This window comes from Pinus tabuliformis, chromosome 7, assembly GCF_031772625.1.
Source record: "Pinus tabuliformis cultivar Carrire ecotype Pingquan chromosome 7, CPIR1, whole genome shotgun sequence".
NCBI classification, from domain to species: Eukaryota; Viridiplantae; Streptophyta; class Pinopsida; order Pinales; family Pinaceae; genus Pinus; species Pinus tabuliformis.
In genome coordinates, this window is record NC_142293.1 from 578,496,701 (window position 1) to 578,506,784 (window position 10,084).

Here is a 10,084-nt window from a genome sequence, read left to right on the forward strand (position 1 = left end):
CAGGTTTTCCCAAAATTAATTCGCTGCTCCTTTCAATAATTAAAACCCTGTTGCCAGAACAAGAGACCAATAAAAAGAATGAAAAAGAGTGACTAGGTAGGGTGGGATCACCTCCACCGAAACTAGTCAAAGAAAATGGGATATTCAACCCTCAGAGCCTCAGGCTCAAAGAAAATCAGAGACAAATGATGCAATCCAATTATGCCTCAAGTGTTTCTAGGCCTCTTGTATTTATAGTTTCATGAGGGGTCTTTTTGTTTAATTAATTGAGTGATGTTCACACCAGTGACCAAACCCCACTCCAACTTTGGGTTTTTTGCCCCAGCTGCCCCAAAACTTGCCCATCATTGGGTATTTTGGGGATTCCCTTTTATCGAGGACTATAGCCTACGGGGATCTATAGGATACTTCATCCCTTGGGCCAATTAATCCCTCGAGGACATTACAACAATCCTTTCCTTATTATCAATTAGAGTGCAAATTATTCCCATGTTTAGATGTATGCATTCTTTGATATGAGTTAATTTACTTGCATTTTTTTAGTACAAATGAAGTACTGAGTTCTTACATTCGGTTTATACTTGTTGCAGGTCCAACATGGGGACAATGATACTGATATATTTTACTTTGCAATCGGAAAAATTTGTTTTCTTATTCACATAGATTTTTAGGAAAGTTCGGTGTAATGTACAGATTTTTATCATGCTGTTTTCATGGGTCCTCCATTCTTTGATTCAAGTTTTTGACTATACTCTTTGCCTAGAGCACAATATTGTGATCTTTGTAAATGCTTCAAATAGGGAAGTCAACTGTAGACTGATTTCATATTTTCATTGTCAAGTATTTTCTTCTCATTTATCTCTCGAATTAGTTTAAGACATATCTAAACTTATTAATTTGTACATTCTTTTAACTTTTCATTTTCAGAAGGTTATGAATCTTTATTTATTATCAGTTCTGATTTGTTTTTGTAAAGGATACTTTTAATATATACAGAAAAATGTTTACATAAAAAGAGAAAGAAAATGAAGGGTATATACAATTGTATTTGCATACTCTTAAACAAACAAAAACATTTATGGAATCAGAATAAGTGGTCGAATCTAACAGTTTGGCTTCCTTAATCAACAATGATCTTTTTGCCAGCAGCTGCGTTTGTACCCGCTCTCTCTATAACTGACAAAAGGAAACCGATGAACAGATTTCATTAGCAAAAACATGTTTGCAGCATAAGGTTCAAATAACAAATAATGCAGAGATTGTCAAACAATGCCAGATACCAACCAAAGAATCCTGAATCATAGATCTAGATCCCTCCATAACATTGCCGTCCAATGAAGATGCCAGTGAAGAATACTAACCAATTGCAACTAAACATAATTGTAATTTTTTTATCATATTGTATCTGGCAAGCATGCACTCATCAGGTTACCTGTATTCCCATGTTTCTAATGGCAAACAGGTATCGAACAGGCAAGCATGCACTCATGGCAGAAAACTGTGAATGCAGATTATCCCAAAAAGGGCGTTGTGTAGCAGAGGATTTTGGTGTATGTTTCCAGGGTTATCTTCTTTTGGCTGTGTTTCTATTTATTATTCATATTTATATTCTTGTAGCGTGTCTGCTGGTTTTTGATGTAAAAAGTTCTGAAGTTCATGTCAGATTGTTCTTGAATTAGTGAATTCTCTTGGTTTCCTAGGGTTTGTGGTTGTTCTTGGGTTAGGATCCATGTTTTATTTCCATTTTAGTTTGTCTCAGAGTATATGTCTGCTTTGATTTCCTATTTTCCTTGTTCTTCAAATTTGTTTTCGAGGGTTTAGTACGGGAAAATCTCCATTTTATTTAAGGTGGTGTGATCGCGATTGCATTGCCTAAAAGTGGTTTTTTTGAAAGAGATTGATAGTAATTTTTTGTTGTGGTTTTGGATTTTCTGTTTTGATGTTTGGGCTTTGGTCTTATGCTTTCATTCTTGCTCTCTGTGCTGTAGATCGCTCTTTTCCTTGAATCATGGCTCGTATGAAGCCAACGATGGTGGTGGAAGATACGCTTAATCAAGGATGCATGCAATATGGGTTAGTAATTAAATTCAAATCAATTCATTAAAACTGGGCGACAAGAATTAGATGCACTGCTATTACACATCATTTTTTTTAATACTTTCTTTTTGTTTTTCTTCGTTTTGGAGGTTTTCTGTGACTATAGATATAGAGAGAGTCCCAGAATACAATTCTTTGTATTTGAAATTAATCTCCTGTCAATCTCTTTACGTTTTCTTCAAATCTTAAAGTCGGGAGATTTTGGAATGCTCTGAAGCCTTCTGGTCAGATTCTGTGCTGTTAGTATACATTGATTTCAAAATAAGCTTTTTATAATTTTTTCTTTCATTCTTTGTTCGATATCTTTACTCATGGAGCTCTTTTATTTTAGTTCACCAGGCTGAACGCATTTTTTCTACTTTGGGAATATCCTCTCACTTGGAACCATTGAGTGGTGTAATGGCATCGGGCAAGCGATATAGTAGCAGAGTATTTGCTTGCTTTTTGCATTCTGTGGCAGGATGGTAGAGAAGACAAGGATCCGGGACACTCAGATTCTAATGGTTGCTAGCCTGGTTTCAGCTACTGCCCTCACCGGCATCGATGTGAAATTGGCACCTGGAGCATGCAATTGGCAATTTGAACAATTTTTCGTATGAATGCATGCCCCATATGAGTGCATGCCTGCATATTTCATATTTATTACAAAAAATATGTGGGAATATGCATACATCTCATCTCCTGTACCAAGAGAAGGGACTAGTTTAGAATTTTATTGCAAATTTTATTGACCTAAACATTTGGAAGTCAATATGCCCATATCATGAAAATATATGGTGAATGAAATAAATTGAACCCCGACATTTTCATGGTACTTATTTATAGCACCCTTGAACTAGTGTAGTAATGGAACTTTCTGTGAACAATGAGTAATTGTGTGCTACTGTAATCCAGTAGAAGTCGTGGGGTAGCCTCTTTGTGTCCATGACCCAACAATAAATTTCTGTTGGCACCCTTTAATGCAGTCGGTTTTATTTCAAATTTCTCTCTAACAGCGAGGTCTATAGAACAGCACTTGTGTCAAAACGAAGTTGTCCTGGCTATCAACTACCTTTCTTTATGATTTAGTTCTTTCATTATACTAAGTATAGTTCTCTATTGAAGGAGGGGAAACTTTGGGCATTCTCCTTAATTGAAGGTGGAGAAACTTTGGGCATTCTCCTTAATTGAAGGAGGAGAAACTTTGGGCATTCTCCTTAATTGGTAAAAAAAATGGAGTGGATTCTCTCTGTTGCTAACGTTGGAAACCTATAGTTGGTGCATGTGTTCTTTATGTGGAACTAATTTCAATTCTTAACTTTATCTTCTTTAGAGCTGAAAAACTATTACATATTATGCGGGGCTATGGTATCCCACATATTTGTTCTATTTATCCCAAATTTTGGCCATAAGAAAACCTATCTCATCTCATAGAACAAGAAAAGAGGTTGTGCCAAAGTGACCTCTTTGTATTGCTAACATGAGAAGAGTGTTTCTGTGTGTCTCTCTATTTTATTCAGCTTAATTTACTTTCTACTAAGACAATGAATCTCAGGGAATTGAAGTGTGCAAAAATAGCATTCATTAACGTGGGGCTATGACATTTCTATTTTTAACTGTGAAGGAATTCATCCTGGTCATTTGTTGTCCTTAACATAAATATTTAAGGTAGTGAGTGTCTACATTGTTTGACATGCATACCCATACTGTATTTGGTATTTCTTCCTTGAAATAGAATGGAGATGTTCAATACACTATTCTTTAATGTAACATTTATACCTTTTATTTATTATATATAATTTTGATATATTCTTATTGGTATCTCCATGCATCTTACAAAGTGGTGAAAAATGTGCCATACAGGGATGATTTTACTGATGTGTGTTTTCTTGATACTGATAATTGATGGCAGATGTTCACACTACCGCCGGAGATGCCAAATAAGGGCTCCATGTTGTAATGAAGTCTTTGACTGTAGGCATTGTCATAATGAGGCCAAAGTATGCTTCTTTTTCTTTACTTCATTCGTAGCTATTTCAAGTTCAACGGTTGTGTTTGGTTTATATACTTGTTAAAATAGAACTAGAAAATTACGTCTCTTCTAATTTCATTTGTGAGGGTATAGTATGGACTGATCTCATATCTGAACAGAATTCAATGGATGTCCATCCACTTGACAGACATGATGTACCGCGCCATGAAGTTCGAAAGGTAAGGTTCTATCTTGTTTTCCAGTTAGATGTTATTCATTATGATGTTTGTCTTAATGCTCTGAACAATATGTATTCTTTGTAATTAGTAAAGATTTTTTAGGTTGTAACATCATAATATTTTCTGAAGGTAGATTTGAAAGATGTAAAGATTTAACTTTTATTCTTCTCAAAAGATAAATGGTCAATTATCTAGCAAATTTTATCTAACTTGCTGGATTACTATATTGCTTTTGTTTATTTATAGTTATTCTCGTATGTTTGCAGTATATTGCTCTTGTTATTTATAGTTATTCTTGTATGTATGCAGGTTATCTGTTCACATTGTAGAACTGAACAAGATGTAAGAGCTGAGCCTTTTTAATTTTAATAATGTGCATAAAATTTAGAGGTAAACACTATAATGCTTCTTGAGTTATTTTAAAAATGATTATGCACTGTCATTTTGCAAGTTCAGCAAACCTGCGTTACTTGTGGTGTTTGTATGGGAAAGTAATTCTATGAAAATGCAATTTCTTTGATGACGAGGTACGTTTTTAATGCCTTTTCAGGTTTAATAGTTCTGGTTCAGGAAAACAAAGAGTTTCATTCTTACAAGATTATTAAAATATGGTTTGGATGTATACGCTTTTGGTTCTAATTGTACTTGCCACTTTGGTTTTCCAGGACTCAAAACAGCAATACCACTATGACGGATGTGGAATTTGCAGGTATGCTTTTCTCTTTTTCCTTTGATGTTTCTCGCTCTCTTGTAAAGTAATCTTTCATGCTATTGTGAAATGTATTAGATGTATTTCTTGCCTTTGACTTTAGCTACTTGTGCTGGTTTTCAGAACTGGCGGCAACGATAATTTCTTCCACTGTTATAAATGTGGTATGTTCTTTATGACTTCTCAAATTATCACTGCTTCTTCTCAAATTATCACCGCTTCTTCCCTTGTTTCATTGTAGTGCGAGAATGATTTATTTGCTCATGTACCTTTTTCTAGGATGTTGCTACTCTATCCGCTTGAAGGATTGCCACCCTTGTGTGGAAAAAGCAATGCACCACAACTGCCCTGTGTGTTTTGAGGTAGGTCACACTTATCTGCATAGTGTAGTAATTGTAGTTTTCTTTTTATAGCATAATTTAGACTGAAGTTATTTAGATATCTGAACCCTCGTCTGTTGACTCCTCTGCAGTATTTATTCGACTCTACAAAGCTTATCAGCGTATTGCCTTGTGGTCACACTATTCACATGCATTGCTTGAAAGAGATGCACGAGCATCTTCAGTAAGTTTCATATGTGGCCTGTTTTGTGCCCTGGCTCACAACCTCTTGTTATGACTTCTAATTGAATGGGTCGACTCGAGCTAATTGTAGCTGCTTATTAATATGGAACTTTTTGCCATTCGAAGCCATGTTTTTTGAACCCATACTGCATGTTGATGCTTGTTAAGCTCTTCATTATTATATGGTATAATTATTGTTTATCAATGTTTTGGAACCCATACTGCATGTTGATGCTTGTTAAGCTCTTCATTATTATATGGTATAATTACTGTTTATCAATGTTGAAGTGTTATATGTGTCTTCATGTATAAATTTAATTTGTTTTTCGGTAGACAACATTCCTCGTGATTTATATTCTGCATTTTCTATTACTTTACACTGATAATATTCTGCACTTTCTATTACTTTTCACTGATAATCGACTGCAATACAAGATGTTGTATGACGATGTCTTTTATCAATGTTGAAGTGCTATATGTGTCTTCATGTATAAAACTGGTTGTTGAACAATAATTTATCCTGTCTGCAAGAGAGGGCTGTTTTATCTTGTCTGCAAGAGAGGGCTGTGCATCTGCCAAAATTCTTCATAGTGGAACTTGTTTATATGTTTTTTAATAATTGACTTTGAAGTTTACAAATAGTTGGATGGATTTTATTTGCTAGGCTGAAGCAATTATTCTACAAATCCACTACGGTTGTGAGCAATGAGTATTTATAATTATGTTATTAAATATTTGGATGGATTTTATCAGCAAGGCTGAATCTACTATTTTGTAATGCACAATAGTCTTGCGATGTGTTTGCAAAAATATGTTCTTGAATATTTGCATGGATTTTATCTATCTGACTGTTTATCTGTCGGACTGAAGTGAGTGATTATGGAATGTTTAGTGGTTGTATCAATTTGTTTGGAAAATTTTGTTTTTGAATACTTGGGAAGAGATTAGTTTGCAATGCGCGGTAGTTGTGAGCAATCTGTTTGCAAAAGTGCAAGTTGTTGCAATGCTCAGGTGGGAAGTTTCTTTTGGAAAATTGTTTTGCCATTGTTTTTGTGATGGTGCAGTTTTAGCTAGTATTCATTTTTATTCCTTGTGAAATTTTATTCATTCTTTCCATATGGCCAATTCATTGTCAGTTTGTTGTTGTCATCTCGTCGTGGCCACACTCGGCGAGCCACAATGTGGCTAACTCATTATTGTCAATATAGTGCATCTCGGCCACTTTGTCAATTTAATGATGACTTGAAGAAACTCTTCAAGTGTCATGTTTCGTTATCCAGTGTGAATTTTTATGTCTTCTTCCCATGTGGCCAAATCATTGTCAATTTAGTGCATCTCGGCCACCGTGTCAATTTACAACACATGTTGGTTGAAGAGTTTCACGGTTAACTGCTTAACACTCGGTTCTGATTTTTCATGAAACCCTCATTCCCAGTTTTCAGGAATCATTCATTTTCAGTTTTCCAACCAAATTACTTTTTAAATAAAAGAATGAAACACTCGTTCTCAAATAAAAATGTTCTCACGTAAAAGATAGAAATACTCGTTCTCAGTGTTCTACCCAAATTTGAAGGGTTACCACCAAGTTTGAAGGTTTTAACGCAATAGCATTTTTAATGCTCAATTTGAGGGGTCTGGTTTTTTCTGGGTACTACAATTCTTCTGAATAATGGAAATTTCCAGCTTATTTGCTTATATCAAACATTTGTGTAGGGTTTCAACCAATTAACATTTCATTGAGTATGTATTTACAAATCAATGATTTTGGGATCAAATCCCACAAAGCAATTCTATATATGCTCTTCAAATTCCTTCAAGCTTTTGAAAGTAAAACCAATGAATTATCAAATTTTACTATAATAAAAAACAATTAGAAAGCCTTTAGCCATCCCAAATTGCTCATCCTTTAGGCTTGAGCCAACATCTCTTCTAGAAAAATTAAACAATTCCAATTTAATAATCCTATTCAATTGCAATTCATTATCATCCACCCTTTTCAACAATGCCCATTCACATGTCGCTATTCTTCCATACTCTATGCCTTATGGTGTTTCTTTTACAACATCAGGTGCAAATGCTAGTTTTAATACTCTTTAAAAGATAATTTCCATTCAAAATTAAAAATATTATAGAAATAAAAATCAAAGAGTAAAATACCACTGAAAAGAAATGAAATGGACCACTGTAATGGACAACTGTTTGTACATGAGTCGCCTACTTTGACTATTACAACTTACCTACTTTGACTATTACAACAACTTACCAACTGCATTCCCATGGGCAGAGGGTATGCTTATGGCACTTCTCTCTTATTTATTCTCGTTTGGTTCATTCATCAATCAATCAAAGAAGCAAATCAGTGTTGAAGGAGGTCACGAGATCGAACCCGAAGCTGCCAGTGCCTTACAGAAGCAGAAGCGTATTGAGGGAACAAGCCCTGGCTGCCTGGCGCTTCCAGCCCTCCGATACGGCCAAAGACCAGGACTTTGACGCTGCATGGATCTTTAAGGCCTCCCAACGGGACATGGAAATCGTAATCAGAGCGCTGGAGAGGGAATTGAACTCCAGACCAGATGATGATGGACTCAACATCAGGACTTCGGACGAGAAGAATGCAGCACCTTCCACTAGCGAGGTAGCGTCGTCTTCGGTGTCCAGTTGTGATCCGGGCAGCCCTTCCCAGGCTTCCGACGCAGCAAAAGCAAGTTTCGAAGTTTCGGATTGGATGGACTGGGGGGAATCGAACGCTGCCCGCAAAGGCGTAATCAAGATCATGTAATAATCAGAGATCCATCTCGGCGATGAATAATTTCATCAGCAAGAGGCGGTCGCAAAGGAGAAAGAGAGTTCCGATCACGATTATGACGGCAGATCCCGCTGATTTCCAAGCAACGGTTCAGCAGATGACGGACTTTTGCCATGAAAGTAGCAAGAGGGCCTCCCCGTGTCGACTGAAGACACAGCCAAAGCGGCCCGCCCGAATCGGCAGCAACAACATTCCCTCCGCCCTGCTCACGCTCCATTCTTCGTCCGGGGCGCTCCCTAATTACCTCAATCCAACAACCTTCTGTAACAATTTGGCTGAGATGCCCATGTATTCAACGGGCACTGCAGCATCGAGTTCTCGATTCCACGGGAGGTGATAAGAGTAACACTCTAATCTTTATGCTTTCGCTCAAATCGATTTCTGGAATCTGTAACTCACAAGTGTTATTTCCAGAATTGTAAATTATAATTTATTTTAAGTGTTTTTATATTAGAATAGGATTTTTAGAAATTTTATTTAATTATCAATAATTATTGGGTTAGTGGTAAAGATTTAATTTTTACCGATTATTTTTCACAATAATTAGTTTTTATTTATCTTAATTATCTATTAAGGATGAAATCTCTTTTTACTCTAAAAAAGGTTTGCATCTTAAGAGATTTGTTCTTTTGAAAACTTAATAAATCCAAAATTAAAATTGATCTAAATTAGTTTTAAAAAATGATAGAACCACTTTCTTAATATAACTCATAATATTTATTAAAATAACAATTAAAAAAATTATTTCTAATTAATAAATTATAATGTGAAGGCACTTCATTATGTGTCTAATTATTAGAGATGCACCCACTATTTAAAAAAAAAATGTGTATTCATCACCTTTGAAATTCCATTAACATCTAGCTACACTAAACTAAATATCATTGGATAATTCAAAAGATACTTTAATCGTAAATTTGACATATAAAGTTGTATATATCACTTATTTCTCAGTATAATTTAACCAAGTCTTTGCATAAGAAACAAAAGATAGGAATAAGCTGTAAAGAAATATATTTACCAAGAATTACTTCCCATCATTATTTATGTAGGAATAAAATTGTAAATGTATAGACATCTCATTTTATTAGTTCTGTTAAATCAAGAATATAAGATTCAATTTACCTCTTAATCACTATTAATTTAATAGTGACTAATCCAAATTATAATATTTTATACAATTTTTTCAAGAGTACAATTTAACTTCAAGTGAAAGACATTAAATTATCATGCAACTTTTTTTAAAATATATTGTTAATTTTACATTCAATACATTTACATATAATAAAAAATTTAACTATAATCAAAATTTAACCCCCTTCTTCAGTGTTACTTTACTCTACTTCAAAATATACTAGTTAATCAATAATGGGCCACTAGATCGGATTACATCAATATTACATACCATTGATAATAATAAATCATAACTGGGGATTAGATTTAAGAAATATGATTAATAGTGCATTGTATGAATAAACGCCATGGAGAGATAAGAGCCAAGTACATTGCTGATAAATGTTGAGACCGTCAATATTCCCCAAAAAAATGTAGATAAACCACACCATTATTGCTTCGAGAACATTCGGGGGATGAGCTACGGTTTTGCATGGGAAATTTTTCTGATATCTCGGAATGCATAATATTCCCAGTAAGAAATTCCAAATCCTTGCTTTTTCTTTTTTCTTTCTTTTTTTTTTTTTTCCCTCTAGATGAAAAACG

The 10,084-nt window shown here is 34.7% G+C and overlaps 1 pseudogene across 1 annotated transcript; it reads left to right on the forward strand.

Annotated features, from left to right (window-relative positions):
- The first annotated feature begins 1,499 nt into the window (after window positions 1-1,499).
- Window positions 1,500-5,797, forward strand: LOC149248745 (putative E3 ubiquitin-protein ligase RZFP34; annotated as a pseudogene). Its single transcript, XR_016266700.1, has 9 exons — window positions 1,500-2,073; window positions 3,989-4,076; window positions 4,228-4,287; window positions 4,597-4,635; window positions 4,744-4,814; window positions 4,953-4,996; window positions 5,120-5,160; window positions 5,276-5,358; window positions 5,469-5,797. The product of XR_016266700.1 is annotated as a putative E3 ubiquitin-protein ligase RZFP34 (transcript).
- The last annotated feature ends 4,287 nt before the right edge of the window (window positions 5,798-10,084 follow it).